The sequence below is a fragment of the Grus americana genome, chromosome 2 (genome assembly GCF_028858705.1).
Source record: "Grus americana isolate bGruAme1 chromosome 2, bGruAme1.mat, whole genome shotgun sequence".
Classification (NCBI taxonomy): domain Eukaryota; kingdom Metazoa; phylum Chordata; class Aves; order Gruiformes; family Gruidae; genus Grus; species Grus americana.
The window spans coordinates 130,925,641-130,945,484 of NC_072853.1; the positions used below are offsets into that span (position 1 = coordinate 130,925,641).

Sequence of the window (19,844 nt, forward strand, 5' to 3'; positions counted from 1 at the left end):
AGTAATTTAAGAATCACCTGTGTAAGCAGGAGAAATGAGACAGTTCAATCTGGAGAGCTTCAGGAGAGAAGACAAGACAGAACTGAGGCAAGTTATGATCTGTAAAGGAATACTTGGCTATTTTGTTATAGGGGGATAGATTAGAAGAGGTAATAAAGTTAAAAGGTGCGGGCTCATCCACTTCCCAGCAAGTGTACGTGAACAATATCCAGATAATATCCAAGTATTTTCCTTCTGCTGTATCTTGTAAAATACTTTATGGGAGATCGATCATAAATTAACTATGCAGAGCCTCTGCAACATTTGCTTTCTCCCTTGAGAGACTGCTGTGCAACGGACTAGTATATCAAAGCACTCTGGATCTGTAACAGAATTGGTTACAATCACTTCAATAATGGCTTAATGAAGCTTTCCAAGAAAGCCGGCATCACAGCATCTCCACCATTCCACCCTCATTGTTGCCCCGTGCAAAAAGCTATTATCAGAAGATATCTCTTCCTCAATTAAGTCATTCAAAAACACGGACATAAGGAGAATGAGTCTTCCCTGCTAATAATATGTTTTGGGTTAGTATCTTCCTACCCTGCAATACAGGCCTTTTGTCTTCATTAAGGATTTAGATTGGGAAATATGCTCTTAGTCAAATTAGAAAAAAAAATACAACCCACGCTTCTGTGGCAGACCATGTGCGTGGCAGCAGGAGGTAAAGCACACTGGAGGCGAGCAGCAGTGGGAGAAAGGAAACGGGAACCAGCTCCTGGTATTTAGAAGTCAATCTTGCATCTGAAATGCAATCAGTTGACTTTTCTATCTGCCTCTCTCACCAGTCCCAGAGCCAGCACCCATTCCTCCAAGTGATGCAGCCAGAAACTGTGCAGCCATCTAGAACTCAAAAGTCGGTGCATAGGAAGCGTTCACTTCACCATGTATCCCGCTCCCCCATCCTGAATCCTCTTGTCCAGTGACACAGGAGAAGAATGCATTTTGGGGGGCTATAAGCCATAACCCTTGAATGAAATATTGGAGACACCCTATAGCTTTCCTCCTATGCTGTTTTGAATCCTCTACAAGTGAACTATCTTTCAGAAAATTCTGCATAGGTACCTTCCTTTGTCTCTTATCACAAATTCGGAGGCTCAATGTCCTGACCTTGGCGTGCTTTTGTGTGCACAAATTCACATGGTTTTTTATACTGGTACTACTACAGTGTGAAGGTGATCACATCTACTACCTACACAATGAAGAAACATTTTCCACGTAAGGGTTCTATTTGTTCAAACAAGCTTTGGAAGCAGGAGTGCTGTCATTCACACAAGCAGACACTGATGGCAAAGACTGTATGTAGATAAAGGCAGGCATCTTCAAACTAATTTGCAATAAAAAATGGGCTCTTAAAATTTAGTCATAACTGCATGGTCTACCCATTTGAATATGTAGGACTGGGTATGAGAACCTCTTTTGTATCACTGCCCCTATCTCACTTACACGGTTTGTATTTAAATAAAATTATGGAGAAGACTGCAACACTTTCAATATATCAACACAGATTATTTGAAGGCCTTTAGTCCTTGGTTCAAGGCTGTATTTCATTTGCCTCTTCCCCCCCCCCCCCCGCCGTCAAGTTGCTCGTTAAAATATGGTTGGCAATTTCAGAAATAGCTTCAGAACATGCCAGGGTTACAGATTTGCACATTATAAGTGAAATAAATTCTGAATTAAAACCAAAAAAAGGAGTATCACGTTGATCAGTTCTAGTGTCTGTTAAGAGCCAGACAGGAGGGAAATGCCAGGAAGGGTCCTTAAGGCACACGTGCCCTTTCTCCTCTCCTCCAAATACACATTTTTATAATTGGAAGAGAGGGGTCTGAACTATCCCTGAGGGACAGAAATAAAAAGATACAGGTTAAAAAGTTGGCAATAGGTGGAGGGAAGAAGCCCGTGTGTTTAGCCTTAGTTTTCTCAGGTAAAAAGTAATGCAAATCATCTCTTGACTTCCACATCACAAAACAGAATCAGGCCCAACAGTTGCAGAATTTATTGGAATTAAAAAAAAAAAAAGAGAATCCCAAATCCTGCCTTTTCTAATTCACCTCCCTACCAAAGCAAGGTTGCACATTTTTTTTAGTGCTTTCTGAAGCCTAATTTTAGGTGTCCCAAATAACGTGGCTTGTATTATTTCCCTTGGGAAGGCCTTTAACAATCAAATAACTCTTGTAGTTCATATTGCCTGACACTCAGCCTAATTTCTCCTTTTCTAAAATTGATCCCATTTGAACTCCACTGCAGATGACTCTACCTTGTACCAAGCAAAACAGTTTCTCCTACCCCTCAGCATCAGCTTCGTGAAATACAAGAATTATAATTCAGAAGTACATTTACAAGGAATAATTATACTTTTTGAGCTGTTTTACTTCTCTTAGAAGTCATCTCATCAGTCAGTGAACATTATTACTGTTCTCTGATCTCAGAACAATTGGTCTTTTTTTGGGAAGGGTAGTTCTAAGATTGGTAGTTTCAGGTGTCACAAACTGTTCCTTGCTACTTCTCACAGCGCTTGCTTGAATAGCAGCTGGGTTCAAGAAAGAACCGCAAATGCAGTCCTCAATGTAGAACTCAAGCTCCAAATTTCTGAAGGCCCAAATAAAGTCTTCAGCCAGGCCTTCATTCTGAAGTGGCAGACAAGACAGAGTAGATGCAGATGTTTCTTCTTCATGAAGTGCTCTCAGCTCTGTGCTGGATTCACCTCCGGTAAACTCAGTATGTCTGCCTAAGCTTTTATGTAGATTTGGTCTCACCTTGCCCAGCCACCAGATGTACACAAGCTCTGACCCAAAAGCTTCCCAAAGGTCTCCTTCTAAAGTGTCGCTGCTCACATTAAAACCAAGTCCTGCTGGGAGCACAGAGCCGCACAAACAACGTGGGTTTTGGCTGGTAGCTGACACATCTCCTGCCACACTGATGCCCAGCAGAACCACCACAGGTCTGTCTGCAAAGGCTGTGCTGAAGTACCTTCACCCACCGCGGAAAGACAAGGTGTGGAACAGCTCTGACTTCAATTTGGAACAATGTCTAGAAGGGGAAAGGACAGAGGAAACAGATCGCACCTACAAATGCACGTAACAGGCATTTATACACAAAATTATTTCTTCGTCGGATTTATTTTGTTGGGGTTTTTGTTTTTTCTTTTATATGGCTATAGTCCTAAGGTCTTCAGGTGGTATACTCATTAATATATTAACCACATAGTTGGAATTGAAAATGCAACCCTTTTAATCAATTTGGAGAAAGGACTGCAAAATAACTGATTCATTATTACTAAATTTGCAATCATTGCAACTGTGCACTCTGAGGTAGGTAATTCAGCTTTGGGGACATTTACAGATTTTTTTTTTTTGCTTCAAAGTGAAGGCTGGGATAGATATTTCACAGATGTGCAAGAAAGCTTATCTAATTTATTGTTCTTATTTTCTTGATTAAATACTGAAGAAAAAAGTAGATCACAAACTGTTTTTAACTTTTTAATAAGTTTACATAATCAAATATAATTTCCTCATTAACTATACTGTTCTAAATTATAGCTTTGAAGTCCTTATATTTTAAAAGAAAACTTTAAGAATTTCAAAACTGCACAGGAGACAGAGCATCAGTAAGCATCTGTTCAACTTTCATGCTCTGAAAAGTAGACAATGAGCCTAATTGTGCCCCCATTTGCTCCTGTCAAACATCACTGAAGAACAGCTGAAATCACTGGTACAAGCACAACACAGGTCTGTTAAAGACAGTACAACACATGTAGAGGCAGAGAGAAGGAAAAACAGACAGTAGTAGACACGTGTTATACAGATCAATTTTTCTTCTGTCACTGTCACACAACTGGAAATGACTTGGAAAAAGCTTCTGTATGGAATGAACCAGTTTAGATTTTAAGTATAACAGAATCAAACTATGCAATTTTTAAGCACCAGATGCTACATTTGTTTCTACCATTTTCAGTGTGAATGACTTTGTGTGTTTAGAGAACAGAACAAGGAAGAATCGAGGTAGAGCCTCTGAGTATCCTTATAGTACCCTCTGCAAAATACTCCCATCCACAAAATACTTGATGGTCTCTGCTGTATTTGAGAGATTTAAGAGCAGTGCAGAAGCATGAAACTGTTACCTTCTTTTACAGCTCATGAGAAATGCAAACACTCATATACATATGTATCTTACTAGATATATTTTAAGACATTGACAGATATATTCCTACAGCTGACGAAGCAAACTCTAGCCTTTCACCATTTCCTAACAGACAGTACTTGGATTGCACATAACTTATATAAATTTCTGCTCTCAGTTGCCATTTACATCATTGCAACTAAAGGCAGAATCTGGCTTTTTCATTTCCGTTGAAAGGTACAAACCTCAGGGGTTCCTCCATTTAACATCCGATGAAACACTCTTAAGCATCATTTGTCTGCACAGGGTCTGTGGGATTGTCTCACAGAATGTAACAGTATCCTGCATTTAAGCCAAGGAACATACGTTCTCCCCAGTTTGGACTGTTTCCACAAGGCTCGAGGAAGCTAAGGGCTGCATCCCCTTTCTGCCTGAACAAACAGCATGACTCCTGTTCTGTCAGGAGCCTGATAACACCGCAACAAACCATCCAGGGCTGACTTAGCACAGATTACAGGAATTTGAAGATGCCTTGCTTCCATGTGTGCCGTGGGCAGACCTCTCCGCTGGGTTCCCTATGGTGCTGAGGCTAGAAATTAAAATGCTATGTCTTGACAAACCTCCCTTCAGAGGCAAAGCTGCGCAGATGACTTCACGTCCCTATACATGACTATTTCAGGGTGTAGCTTCCTGTGCTCCGTGGGGATCTGCCACAGAAGACTAATTGCTGTAAGGGAGCAGAATAAGAGAATTTGTCATCCTCTTTTAAATAAGGAGTAAGAGAAAAGAACGACACATAAGAAGAAATATATTACGCCTACTGTAGTGTCAACCCGAAGTGAAACAGTCCAAAGCCAAATGAGGTAGATTAGAAGCAATCAGGACTTGTACAAAGACATAACTTTGCAAAGGAAACAATCTATACAAAGGGTTTCCTTTAAATATACTGTATCATCCACACAAAGACTGACACAGCGTATTTCACTGCTAGATATACAATGGCGAATTCGATACACAGTCATTAGCAAAGTTAATCATTGGCCTAAGCTAAATAAAGCAAGTGCAGCTCAGTGAAGTTCAAGGTCACTGCCACATTCTGAAGACAACTGTTTACTTTTATACTCCTCAAGAGTTCCACTGTGAACAGCACTTGACCTCTCTTAGTAGGGGCAATCTGGTGTTTCAAGTTAACGCTTGCAAGTTTTGCAGTCTCTGCAGAGAAGTAAATTCTATGTTTTCACATAATTATTAATAATATATTTCCTTATAGTTATTAATCTATTTATTTACTACCATTGACATAATATAAAGAGAGAGATTTGAAAAGTATACCTGTACACAGAATGGTTTCCACCAAAGGAATTCCTGAAGTTGCTTAATCAATTCCCCTAACAGAAGAAAGTTTTGCTTTCCAACTAAGTAGCTAGCATCAAATTAGAAAACCCAAACAAGGCAGTATTCAGCATCTTGCTTTTTATATATTTGCTATACACAGCTCAACAAATGTCTGTTTTCAAATGCCAGTCAAGTGAAAAGAATTTGCAAACATGGGTATCAGAAGACTACAGGACTTTTAAAATCTATGTCTCAATTCTAAAATTTTAACTTTCAACCACATGATGTTCCATCAAAGATCCTATTTTCGCAGCTGTACATCTTGGAAATACAAATTTATAGAAATCTGTATGCATGCCACGTCAGGCTGATAGCTATCAGCTTAAGAAACACAGTCTAACACTCGCAATGCAAGGAAAAAAAATCTGGCAATTCAACATGAGCCATTCTTCCCAACAATAATACAGTATCAGTATCATGTCCCAGCACAGGTTGTTGTCACTGCATGCTGTAAGGAGAATTGTCTTTCATAAGGGATGTCAAAGGTGATGATGGTCTGGTCACCCGCAAGAATAAGCTGCCAGGGAAATCCTCACCTCAGAGAAAGAACAGGAAGCTTTGATCCTGATTTTCAGTGAGATTGTGATTACTTCATTTCCCTTCCAAATCTGTTTCAAATGATAAAGATGCTAGCTCTAATGTCCTGACAAATTAAACCACAACTTCTGTCCATGCTTATACATTCTTACTTTCATGCTCTTAGCTGTCAATCTTGTTGAAACTGCTGCTCCATCTCAATGACATAGTTGATAACTTCATCTTAGATATTCTTTACAGCAGGGTAAGGCTTCCATACTTATAAGCAAAAGGTATACAAACACTTATGTTATGAAGGAAGCCCTGCTACACTACCATCATGTTGCATTTTTAGTATTTTAACTAATACAGTGTTCTGAAGTCAACAAAATGTGAAGTGTTCTTATTGTTCCTTAAGTGTCATAGCTGATACATTTATAAAACTTCTGATGTGCATAAAAGTGTAAATATGCTTTCTTCTACAAAAAATATCTGTTTTAAAGGCAATGGACAAAACATCTAGCTCCAGACTGACATCCATTTACTCAGGACAATGATTTCATTTTATCCAAAGAACAACAAATGGCAAAGTCATTTGCAACTGTTAATTCCCTAAAAAATCCCTGACAAAAGATGTTTTGATTTGTAGGCCTAGTTCTGAATTGCTAGTAAAACAAAGTCCTCAGAAGAAACAATATGGGGTGTATTAAATTGAAGATTCAGTCCTTTGACTTAAAGGACTTCAGTTGCAATTCTTTGTGAAAGTCATTATATTCAGAGAGGACATGATTGGTATCTACCTGTAGACATGGAACAAGCAATGAACAGTAGGAATCCAAAAATATTCAACTAACTTTGCTGCCTGCTGAAGAAGGAAAGTAATTTGAGGGATTAAATGAAGATTTTTTTAAAGTTGTGTCTATCATAGACACAAAGTAGCAAAGTGTTTTTCTACAATTTTCCTTCTTTGAACAAGTAGATCAGAATCAGCTGCCAGAATCAGCTCCCAAGAGTACTTCCAGCGCAGCCAGCATCTGCTACCATCAGACGAAGCAGGGCAAAGATGAGGACTCCCTCGTTTCCACCAACTCTGGTGTCAAGTTTTATGCTGGTTTTGGTCTCCGGCCTTCACTTTTACCAGTCTGGATCTGGCTCTTCTCTTTCTTTACTTCCTTCTGTGAATGTTTCTCTCCTTTCCTAGTGGTTTACTAGTCTCTCCATTCACCCTCTCCACTTTCTTCTTTGTCTTTGTTCTTTTCACCACTGACCTCACCACTTGCCTGCTGCTGACCCAAGGCAAGGCAAACGGAAACAATTCATTTAAAAGCTGTCCGCCCTGGGGAAAGAAACATTGCACATGGTGCAAAAGTAAATAACTCTCCATGATGATGGTAGAGGTTCAGTACAGGTTGCTTATACTGAGAAAATCAAAGGAAACGTAGAACTAGGCTGATTCGGCTCTGAAAAAAGGAAATGTGATTCTAGGAGGTACCAGGAGATAGATATATCCTGCCTAGAGCTGGTAAGTATTAGTGCCAATGTACAAAGCCTCACATGACAGACATGACAGAAGACTGAAGTTTTTGAGAAAAACAACCGAGTAAAAGAGTCCGGGCAAAGCAACCACAGTATACGCGTTCTGCAGCTATACTGGCCTTTGCAGCTCCTGGTACAGCTCGTTCAGAGCAAGCTCGGGTATCCCCACATGGCACTGCAGCATTTATCCTACTGCTGAGTCAATGTAAACTCATGATCACTTGATCCAAGAATATTTTGTACAATCCGCTTTTGCATAATTTCCTTGCTACTTAGTCATTTCAAGGCTAAAAAAGGCTTTCATTCTCCATTAAATGCCCTGTTGGGCCCCACATCTGTCACTCACACAGCACACTACAGAGATAGTCTCCATCCCCTCTGCCAATTACTACTCCATCTCTTATTAATTTTTATGCTGAATCTTCCTTTGTTTTCAGTAGAAGTGAGGTCAGTTCTTTAGGATATGATTCTGAAAATACTCCAGCAAATACAAGCTGCAGTAACACAAGTAACATCACTAATGTGTGCTAAGCCGTTTGTGCTCGCACAACTGATCAGTTGAAGCAACCTTCTGTCCAGATCCTAGGCAGAATTTGACAGGTATTTTTGCAGTGATTCACGCATCCCCAGGAGGAGCAAACACCCCTTCTGAAAATAAGTTCCTAAAAACCCAGTCTGTTTTCCCGATACGTAAGTGTGGCTTGCCTTTTCTGCACCTCATGATTTTCTTTATGTGTCTACTCAACTAACACAGGAGATTTATGGATTTTGTATTTTTTTTTCTTCTTTAGCATACGACAAAAGTGTAACTGACTTGGACAAAAGCCCAAAACCTGCCAGGACTATTTTATATGCAGTCAATAGCGCTGGTGCATGTACATTTTTCACTGCACAAAACTATGCCAGTTAGAAAAGCAATAACATAATACCTTTCAAACAACAGGGTGAGCAGGAGGAATAAAAGATCCCAAGACCTCCTTGGTGATCCAGTACCATATTCTGCTCTCCTTATCTTCCTTTTCTGTTACTTATAATGAAAAGAGTAAAACATGATACAGTAACTAGAAAAAGTTAAATGGTACAGCAGTCATTTACAGACCTCCGTATAGCTCCTGAAAGGGTCCAACACAAAGGGGTTACTATCTCTAAACCCATTCATTCACTTTATTCATCTAGAACGAAGCATTTTACCACTATCCTGTGAATCAAGCTGAAGCACTGTAATTTCTACCCATCACTTTGGTTTATCAAGGGAGACATTCCAATTTCCAGCAGCATAAACAAAGGATATAGCATATCCATTACATAGAGGCTGCAGAGCAGACACAGGAGGTAGGTTTCTCAGACATTTGTAAAAGCAACGTCAAGATTGAGCAAGTGGTCTTCTGCCGAATTTTCTGTTCTTACGTTTAGTGAATTTTATCTTGTAGAGACCTTTGGTGCAGTTTTCCTCTGCTTTTCACTTGGTATTATCACTTACACCGTAGCTACAGTATAGCTGGTTTGTTGCTCTGCTCTGCCTGGGCTGGCTACAAAACGACAACGTTCTCATCACAGAGGGTTATCTATCTATCCATAACCATGGCAAAAGTTGACACAGGGTCAATGCAAAGAAGAATCAGGCTTGCCATGAAGGATTTTATTTGAGATACGTATTTCCGGTAGTCTAAAGGAAATCCATTTCAGCTGTTGTCTGAATTACCAAGGCATGAAAACATGCTTTTCACACCTGATGAAAATCCTTCAGTTGTTCCATGTACTTTCGAAGCAATCCAAAGGCAGCTTTACAGCTGTCACGTACGTAATATTGAATGAGTCTACTCGACGACACTCAGAAATCAAAGTGGGCATATTCAAAAGAATACAATTTTGTCTAAAAATACACTCTTTTTCTCTCTGATTTGGAAGCCCCAAGGACATTTTTTCTGTTTGCAGTACAGCACTGTTTACATCACTGTGGCTAAGAAGCCACCGGACAGCCCTGACACAGAATGACCGCAGATGTTGTGAACTCCCATTGAGGTTTTGCTACCATAAGCCAATTTTCAGAAAGTTTCAGTCCTTCAAAGAGAGTAACTACTCTGTGTAAGAGCACAGACTAATTGAGGAAGATCTGTAAGAATAGTGGTAAAGGCATTCCAGAAAGCTATACCTCCAAACCTGCATAGAAATCACTAGTAACTCAGTGTAAGGTGAGGACTGAAAACTTTTAAAACAATAAGTAATTTACTGGATATTATAGTTGATTATTATGTTTATTTAGATATTAATTTTACACATACTCTGCAGAAGCTAGGATTCTTTATTCTGGCACAACAGAGCCTAGTATCATTTTCCCAAAGCAGCTTCAACTTTTCAGCTGTGATGCCATTTATTAGACCTTAAAATGAATGGCATTAAATACCCACATAATAAGGCAGCAGAAGCTCGCATGCATCCAGGATCAGTAACTTATGGAAGTCAAGGGTAAGAGAGCTGAACTGAGCTAGTCCAGTCTCACCTACTTTTGATAACTGAACAGAACTTGTCCCAGTCACTGAGCACAGGGAAGAAAAGCCTCCATAGAAGCAGATGCTTCTGAAAAAGCATGTAATTCTTATAAGTGAGTTATGACTAACAAACATACAAAGATATCCGATGCCAATCCTTTTACTGCTCTGCTTCTCTTTGGAGCTAGAATATTTTTAAATATTAATATTAGCTATTTAATATTTAATATAAGTTAATATTTATTTTAGATATAAAATAGTAAATCATGTTATTCAACTTTGGAGCTTTTAACATCTATCTCTTAAAATGCGCAAATATTTTTCTATTTGTTATGACTAAGATATTGTTTTCAGTTCACGGTCTTCTTTTCAGAGCAGAATGAATTTCTCAAAATACTGACCTCATCAACCAAAAAAAAATTCTTTTTAAGTATAAAGAGCACCCATCAGGATCTAAGCTATGTTCTGTTAGGACATTCAATAAACACTGTTGACTTTTATGGTATGATTACTGAGATGCAACACTGCTATGTTTTGATTTACTGTTTAAAAAAAACCTCTAAATACTTTCTGCAAATTCATATTTAGTAGTCATTATGTACACAATCCTAGCATGGCCCTTCCTGATGTAGTGCAGTAATAGAAATTGAGATGTTACAGGATCTTTATTTACATTTCCTTTTGGGGGAGCCAATGAAGAGAGAGGTAAAAAAAAAAAAAAAAAAAGGAGGGAGTTGCTTTGTATTTTACTATATGATTTGATAGGTACAGTCATATGTTGCTCTTTCCAGCGCAGCACAATCACAGAATCAGAATCTCAAGTGTGTATCGATGATTTTCAGAAATAGATCCAAACTAGCAATGACTTGAACATTGCACCTAATGAATTAAGCTTTGCATCTGCCCCTAAGCAACCAAAGTTGGTATACAAAGCTGACCAAACTATTTATACACTGCCTTCATAAAATGTGTATCCTCAATTTTTAAAAAAGTCAAGTTTCATACTTATATTGCAAGCTGGTACGGGGACCTGCACTTTTGTATGCTATTTAGCCTACTGGAGCCCCAATCTTAATAAGAAGTTGTAGATAATACTTAAAAAAAAAATGTTTAATAGCAAGGTTACCGTAACATCAAGAGGAGTTGCCTGCTGGTTGCTAACCCCTACTCCTTTCCAGGACCTCCTACAGGAGAAGATCAACTCCCATAGAATTTCTTTCTGGTTATAAGTCTAACCCACATTTTGTCATCATTGTCTACAGCAAAACACCCAAAGCATTCCATCAGTGAAACAAAACACACTTATGAAATCCTCTTTAAGGGTTCCACACTGAGCTGCTTGTATGTTATCTCGTACATGGAAGCTGGTAACTGACGACAAAGCGGACTCAATCTTTCCGCCTCATGTTGGGCAACGTCCCTTACAAGCCGTGGGTGGCAGCACTGTCTGCACAGCCTGCACATTCCAGCTGGGTCAGATACTCTTTTGGGTCACAGGTGCACGCAATGAACGGGAACCAGCCTCACACACACATACCTAACAAGTGTCTCAGCTTGGACTGCCATCACGGAATAAAGTTGTATTTGTTTCCCCGATCATCTTCCCTGTGGCTTGTTTTTCAGTACAAAGGATGCAAACTGAAGATTTTTAGCAACAATTATACAAGCACACGTTGTTAAATAAACGGGAGTTTGTGCTGGATATATGGATGGAGAAACTGAAAATACTGATTGTATCAGGAAGCAGTCCAACAAATCTATTCATGCAGCATGCACAGTAACAGGTATCACTGTTATTACAATTTCAGCAATATTTCACTGTCTGAATCAGCAGAAGCACTTGCAAATTTTATCCCATACATCCAGACTGTCCCAAGACCGTTCTGTGTTGAAATCATCCACCTTCATCTCATATCTCAGTGTCTTCTCTCCTAATTCAGATTTATTCTTCTACCTTTCAGAAATCTCACTTAGTAATATTCCACTTGCAGTAACAAACAAAAAAAAAGGCTTGCTGGCCTGATGTGTCCCTCCCATTCCTAAAACTCCTGAACTTCGTGACCAACGCACACACCCTTCCTCCACGGGCAGAGGCACGAGCTGTGACATAACCTACCGCTGCTGTGCCGTTGCAAACTCCAGCCGCATCCTAAGAATAATAACTAAAAACCGTCTTGCTACCCTCTACCAGCACATGCACTGTCACTCTTTATTAGCACAGACTGGTGCAGAAGAGACAAGATTTTAGTTGTGTTTTACCCGTGTTTATTATTATTAAATAATAAACTTTTAAAGCTTCTTTCTAACACCTCTCCGGCACTCCCTCTGCAATAAGTACACAACCATTAACCACACGGTAGCTTTGACTGTTACTCAGCCCCCCTTTTCCCAGCCGACCTATTCTAGCACATCTATTTCAAAGGGAAAACTAAGAAAAAACTTCTTGCTATCCACCGCCGCCTGAGAACTGCCCGTTTTCCTTTACTCGGAAAAACAGCAGAGCAGCACCACGCAAACCCTGTACCTAACACGCAGCCACGCTTCCTCCACCGCTGCGAGTAACTACATCCCTGTCAGGCTCGGCTATCCCCGTCACCCCCGCGTCCTCCCTGGCCCGGCGGCCGGACGCTGAGCGGGGCCGGGTCCTGCCCGGAGGGACCGCGGGGGAGCGCGGCGGTGTCCGGCCGCTGCCGCGGGGCCGGTTACGAGCCGCGTCAGCAAGTTTGTCCGTGGAGTTGTCTCGGCCCCCGCGGCCCCGGGGGGAGCTCCGGATTTCGGGCCGCCTCGCCCACCGCGGCCCCCGGCCCCAGCGGCCAGGGGAAGTGGCCGCCTCACCCTCGGGGCCCCGGCCCCACACCCCCCCAGCCTCCGGCTAACTGAGGCTGCGAGGCGGGTCGGAGGCACCGGTCACCCCCCAGCCCCAGCAGCCCCAGCGCTGCGCCCCCTCCGCGCCCACCTGCTCGGCGTCGGTGCCGGCGTCGGTGCCGTTGGGGCCGGGGCCAGGGCCGGAGCGGCGCGGCGCGCTCCTCCCCGGGCAGAGGGCGCCAGGTACGGCGGCCGCCCGCCTCCCCTCAGGGGAGGTGGGAGTTGGCTGGGAGGCGGGGGGAAGGAGCGAGAGGGAGATCCCGGTCCCCAGGGGGATTTTTTTTTTTTTTTTTAAAGTAGTAATCTAACATACACCGCCCCGCGCGGGAGACGAACTGGATGGGAGCGGGGTGCAGGTGAGCACCGGCCGAATGCGGCCGGTTGTGCCGCCCACGGCCCCACAGCGCCGGGTGCCGCCGCCCCACGCCGGCCCCGGGCGGCGGCGCGGCCCTTGGCCCCGGGCCTGGCTCCTGCCTCCGCGGGGCTGTTCCGGCGGGAGCAGGCTCTGCGCGGGCACTCGCCCGCCGGCCCCATTTTCCATCCCCGCGCTTTGAAGCCCACATGAGGGTGAAGTCCAGCTGCAGCCCGGCACGCCATCGCACCAGCGGGTGCCTTGGCAGAGCTACTTATTTTTTAAAGCCCACGTGGAAGCCAAAATGCTGCCCTGTAGCACGGAGGATGCCACTACGCAGACCCCCTGCCAAAAGGCTGTCAACCTGCCGAACCGCTTCTGCCCAGCAGCCTCATGAGGGCCTGCGCTTGGAGCTGGCTGGCTGCCCTCGTTTTTTGTGCCCCAGATTGTGCACTAGAAGCATCTAAAAAAAAAAATAATTGTTCTCTTCTGGATTTTTTTCAAGGCAGTTTGCAGATAGAAATGCTACGACCTTGCCCTAGCGAGCCTTCCTTGATCCTGCCGAGTTGCTGCCGAGTGGCCTCCCAGCCAGCTGGAGGAATGAGGCACCCCTGTTTTGTCATGCAGCGAACGCTGCAGGAATGAGGATGCCACTGAATAACATATAATAGCGCGGGTTCTTGACTGCCTGGTGGCCTTCAGGTGGTGCTTTCAGGTGGCTGAGAAGCAGGCCCACCTTCTCTGGATTTCTCTGGGAAACCTGTTTTGTTGTAGAAATGCCAAATAAAGTTTTTCATTGCCTTGCTTGATTATGAAGTAGTCCGGGGAAATCAGTGTCGCTTGGATCTGGATGATGGCAATATCAACCTCTGAGACTGGTGGAAAGTCACCGACGGGCTGTGGCACCGCTGCTCATCAGGGCAGGGGCACGAAAATCCATGCTCTGGATCTCTCTGTCCTGTCTTTCTAGGGGTGTGAGCTTGATTTATTATTCTGAAGCTATCCTCCTGATTGCTTGTCAGACTAAATAATTCTTAGTCCTAAGTATCTGCCCTGGTTGCTTCCACAGCGGTCAGGGAGCTCTAAACCCATTTCCAGCTAGTCACTAGTTTGAATTTCAAAGCACAAAATAAAGCCAAGAGTGCCATAGTAGTGCCCCAGAAAAATAAAAATGTGAGCATTTACTTTAAAAAAAATATATATAATGCCACACTTGAAAGTAGCTTTCATTATTCATAAAAATTAATCGTCTCAGCTGAGATTTAGGGTTAGATTGCTGATGCTGAAATGGACTTTGTCCACTTTGGTTTAGATCAAAAAGGACCTTAAGAGGAACAAACTGCAAGAGTGCAGGAAAAAAATTGGTTTCCTGCTGTTCCTATGACCTTTCTTTCACTTCCCAATGAGGTCCACACAATGACAGCAGAATTTGTACAGTGCAACAGTGACTGTTTCCACCTATGCAGCTGAACTGACTTGGTATGAAGTTTATGCGCTGGTCTAGTCTGAAACAATCAACTTTACCCGTGGTACGTAGTTCACATACATTTAATATGCTGAAGTACGTAATACTTGCCTCTTGGCTAGTGGTAGCTGGTTACAGAAACCTGTTGCACATTAGAGTTTGTTAAAAGAGTCCTACGGGACTGTATGCCTAGGAATTATAAAAGTCTCCTCTTTCTGATTTGTCTTTGAGAGGCATAGGTGAAAAGGAAAGAAGCACTCCCTCTCCAATGCTGAATTGGAATGACGGCACTTCTGGAGCACACGGTGGTAGTGGAAGAAGACAAAGACTTCCGTACAAACTGCAAGGAGCTTTGTGAAGGCTAGTGCACTGAAACCCCCTTTTTTTCTGGTTCCCCACATGAAATCCTCATCCTCACAGCTGCATCCAGGATCACAGAAAAAGCAATGCAGCAGGGACAAAACTGGCCCCAAATCATTGTACAGGATGTGCCTTTCCTGGATTTTATTATCTACCAATTTAAGATTATTTAAGATTATTTGAAGCGTTTCAAATACAAAAAACTTGCCTCAAACATTTGTAGCTAACACTGATATGTTTTACAAAACATAGCCATAAGTACAAGTTTATTTTCCATACATTCCATCTGCGTAACTATTAAAAAATTATGTTGTATACTGAAATTATATTTTTACTCTTGACAAATTAATTTTTACATGGATCAAACAATATATCCATTTCTCCAGAAAAGGAGAACCTCTGCATCGGTCCTAGACTCAGGCTACTGGTGCAACATTCTCTGTGGTTCCTTGGTGCCATGTTGCAGGCAACTGCAAGGTTTATTTTGGGTTTCGCCAGAGGTTGGCAACATGTCTCAGGTCGATCTGGGGAGTGCTTTCTGAATGGCTGTGCTGAGCAACATAACAGCCTCAGTTGTTCATCTTTTTATTGCAGCACAGACAGCTGCTATACCCAGTATTTTTGTCCTACATTTCCTTCCCCTGCTGTATCTTGCACTGCTGAACCCCAGCTCATACCTTCACCCTTAACAGCCTAAATGAGAAATTTTTCACCCTTCCATTTCTGGTTCTAGCCCTTCTGTGAAAAGCCAAATTCGTTATGAGCCTATAATTTCTAAGAGATTACCAATGTGTTGTCTAACAAGAGTACAAATGAATGGCAGGATAAACTTAATCTAAAACAGGAGGAAGCTGAATCTCTGTCCTCTATACTGAAAAGCCATGATCACTAAAGACAGGAGAGATGCAAATGGCCTGTGGTGACCTGCCATGGCGCGTGGTGGGTGAGTGATGCTTTGTAGCAAGAGAAATTTCATTTTGATTCATTTGGTTTTGCTACAAACAAATGAAAGGAAAATTAAATTTAAAAATGCATATTACTTAATTGAAGATTCCTCCCATTCATAACTTGTTCAATACTAGACGATAATTATTCTTAGCAAATATATCATTGATTATTTCTTTAAAAATCTTTCTACGCTATGAGCATGTTTATGACACTGTCATCTTCAAGACTCCCCAAAATCCCACAGAAGAAAATGAAAAATACCCAAAATAAATGAAACCATTTAAGAGGAGATAAAGAGTGTCCCAAACAGAGGAAAAAGAACCAGATCTCTTATTTGGTGTACTGTTACTGATTTTGAGTAGAACAATCTGGGATGCTTCACTGATATGCATCAACATAAATACTTTTCAAAGAAAGTAGTTATATTTATCAAAAGTACTTGTACTTTTTTCCCCTCCGGACAATGTAAGAAAAAGCTGAAAATCTTCATTCCCTTACAACATTTGTACCTTTGTATTTTGAATAAGAAGCACGCGTAAAACTTTCCAGTCACCACTAGGCATAAGCAGCACATTATTTAACCTTAAAGTAAAAAATATTACTTTAAACTTTGATCAAGGCTACATATATCTGTCAGAAAATATGGATTGGTTTATATTTGTCCTTATTTATGCATACATTTTTAAGACAAAACAAAAATACCTATAGGTCGAAGCATTTGTGCGTAATTGAAAAAATAGGTTTTGCATAAAAATGCATGACACTTAACAGCTTAAGAACAGAAATAAAAGAAGTTTCTTGCTTTTAGCATGCCATTTGATTACACTTTTGAATAGCTTTCAACACTTGAAAATTCTGTTACAGTAATAGTCTCAGCCATTGTGTTTGATGACTTTGTTAGCTCTAATTCCACAATTATACAGAAACATTCCCATGTATGAAGAGAGATATTCCCATATATTTGTCTCCAGTATTGATTGTTTCCTTGTTATCTGTACAAACTCTGTCTTTTCCGTAGATGGTTAATAATAACTCAAAACTTTAATTTTGCTCTAATACAATTTAGTAAGAAATTCCTAAAAGTGACTGAGTTGCTTGTTACAGAGCAATGGAGCGATGTTTACAAATGCAGTTCAGACTGCAATACTGAGGAAAGCTGTAGACAAATAATTAGTAAGGATGATTTCCCTAGAGGGGGATATTAGTGTTTACTTTTTTTTTCTGTGTTTTCAATCCAAATCCTAAACCGTTACTCCTGGTCTTGTTGAGCAAGCTGCTGCTGAGTTCATTGGAAATGATGTCTAAGTACATTCAGGCTCATAGTAAATAATTAGTACCTAATGTCAATTTCTTCCACTAATTGTATTTCTTCTGCTTATTTCTGTTTGTGCTGTGGGATGTCTTAAAAAGTATCTGTTAGTAAAAAAGCTTTGGATTTTCTTCAGTGCTTGGTTCTGCCATTCATTTTCTGCACGACCTCTGTGAAAGTACTTAATCGCTCTTAATAGCATGAGCGGAACAAGAATGCATTCATTAATATTTGTGAGGCTGCCAGATACTACGCTGTGGCAAGCATTTACAGTACCTTAAAAAAATTATAATTGCACTATCCAGCTGGTTAATGTTTATCCAGTTACTGAACAGCTAAACAAAAAGCAGAGAGGCAGACCTACTGTTTGCTCTCCATCGGTATTGAATTTGAAAGGAATTTTTCCATGTTAAAGCTGTAGAATTAGGCAGTAGATGAAATACCATTAGCAGGCCTCTGTGGAGAATAATGAGCTGAAAGCATGCCCACTGCTAGTCTGCAATTAGGGTGAAAAGTGAAATACAGCAAGAATCAGAATACCATTTTGAATCTCACTTTTCAGAGTGTAACCTTTTCATCCCCACCAGGGGGAGTGTACTTGAAGATAATAATTAGTAGGCATAAATAGTGTGTTTGAAGAGGATGGTTTCCTTTGCCACTTTCTTGAAATAGGTACTTTGTGGTCTTTGCAATCATTTCTCCCCCCCCCCCCGCCCCCAAAATTCCTTTTGCTTTAGCAAATCACATTATGGCAAAGAGGCAGCATGAGTGTTTTTCTACATCCTGGGCTTTGAACATATTTTGAACACTTCTTTTTTAAAGCATTGATGTCAAGTACAAGATTTAGCTCAGAGTTTACCTAGAACAGGATGCTAAACAGCAAATGAAAGTCTCCTACATAATGGCATACACAGTTATTAATGCTGCACGTGCAGCTTAGGTATTAGCGTAGTCAAAGAGAGGTGAGAGCATCTGTTCTTCTTGGGTGCAAGTGCCAAGGTAGTTCCTACTGCTCCTGATGGTAACTCAGGCATAACTGACTATTCTCAGCAAATTATTGTACTTCCCTTATACTTTGCCTCTGGACAACCCCCCTTCTCTGTCTACTTCACCACCAGTCAAACCTGAAATACTGTTCAACTCTGTAGTTCTTAAAATCAAGCTCCTATAGAGGGACCAGTCTGTGTTGTTGGATAGCAGGAGATGGGCAGGCAGCAGGTCTCATGATTTGTTTGCGTAAGCAAATTTGCAGCTTTAGCATGTGGATATATTATTGTAAAGCCTTCAGATTTTCTTTGCAATAATAGTTTGGCCCTTTGTGTCTAAAGAAAGATACAGCCTCATTTGAAACCAAGTTTTAAACATACTGTTAGTAAATGCCTATTCAGCTTTTCAGCACTTTACAATAAAATCTGACATTATTTCACAGTCTGCTGCATATGAAAAATATTCATGTAAGTCCTGTTGGAACAAACGGATTCACGCATATTCTTTACAAGTGGTGATATCAACATTTTTATAGATGTTTAAAGGCATTTTTCTCTTTGAAATATAGTTGATATCTGTCCCAGCCCGTGAGAGCACTTAAAGTACTTTAGACTCATTGCAGGGATCTGAAGAAGGGAGTGCCCTCTGCTGCGCTATATGCAGATGGGAGTTTCAATCAAATTGTTAACGGGGAAAGATTACACTTGAAGCATTATCATCAAATTCACTGTCCATATTCTCAGCAGCAGTTACCGACACTGTCACTGTCTGGTTTTGCCTAAAGTGACATTATTATTGTCAGTCATTCAATGAGATAAAATTCAATAATAATTTATTGTCATGGACTACTTCTAAGTGAAGAATTTCTTCTCAGTACATATGAAGCAAGTGATACAGGTTATGGTGTGACATTCAGGCACTATTACTAGCTACAATAAGGCAGGGCTGAAAAAGATTATAATGGATAATTTCAGGAGGAATGAGTGGCGAGGGGGAAATAAATGAGAATCATTGAGAGTAGAATGCACATCTTGTAAATGGAAAAACAGTAGTCACAAACCATGAGCCAGAGAGAATTTTACAGCTGGGAATACAATGCTGGGAAGCTGCTGCCACTGGCCTGGGCAGCTCATCGGAAAGGCACTGCCTCCGCAGAAGGGAGTGTGTCACAGTGGTGAGGAGAGCAGGAGAAACAAGCCCGCTGAGCACCAGAGTGCAGAAATGCTGCTGGATTGGAGTCTCAAACAGATAGGACATCTCTAGATACTCCTGGGAGGAACTCGAGTGGTTTCCCTTGTGTTTATGTGGTTGCTGAGGGCACCCGGCTGGAGGCAGCTATTGGGAAGAAGATTGTTGGGAAAGGAAGGCAATCAGATAAGCAGATGGAGGGAAAGAATCGCTTCTGTTTGTGATATTCATTGCTTACTCTCCTTGCTCTATAGCTGTATCCCTTTCAGACCGGAC

The 19,844-nt window shown here is 41.3% G+C and overlaps 1 protein-coding gene across 1 annotated transcript in view; it reads right to left on the reverse strand.

Moving 5' to 3' along the window:
• The window catches only part of WIPF3 (WAS/WASL interacting protein family member 3), a 36,632-nt gene extending 23,467 nt beyond the window's left edge, over positions 1 to 13,165 (reverse strand). The window contains exon 1 of the mRNA XM_054816984.1: positions 13,051 to 13,165. The gene's annotated coding sequence lies outside the window, so the exon portion shown is untranslated. The remainder of the gene's footprint in view (positions 1 to 13,050) is intronic.
• Between the last annotated feature and the right edge of the window lie 6,679 nt (positions 13,166 to 19,844).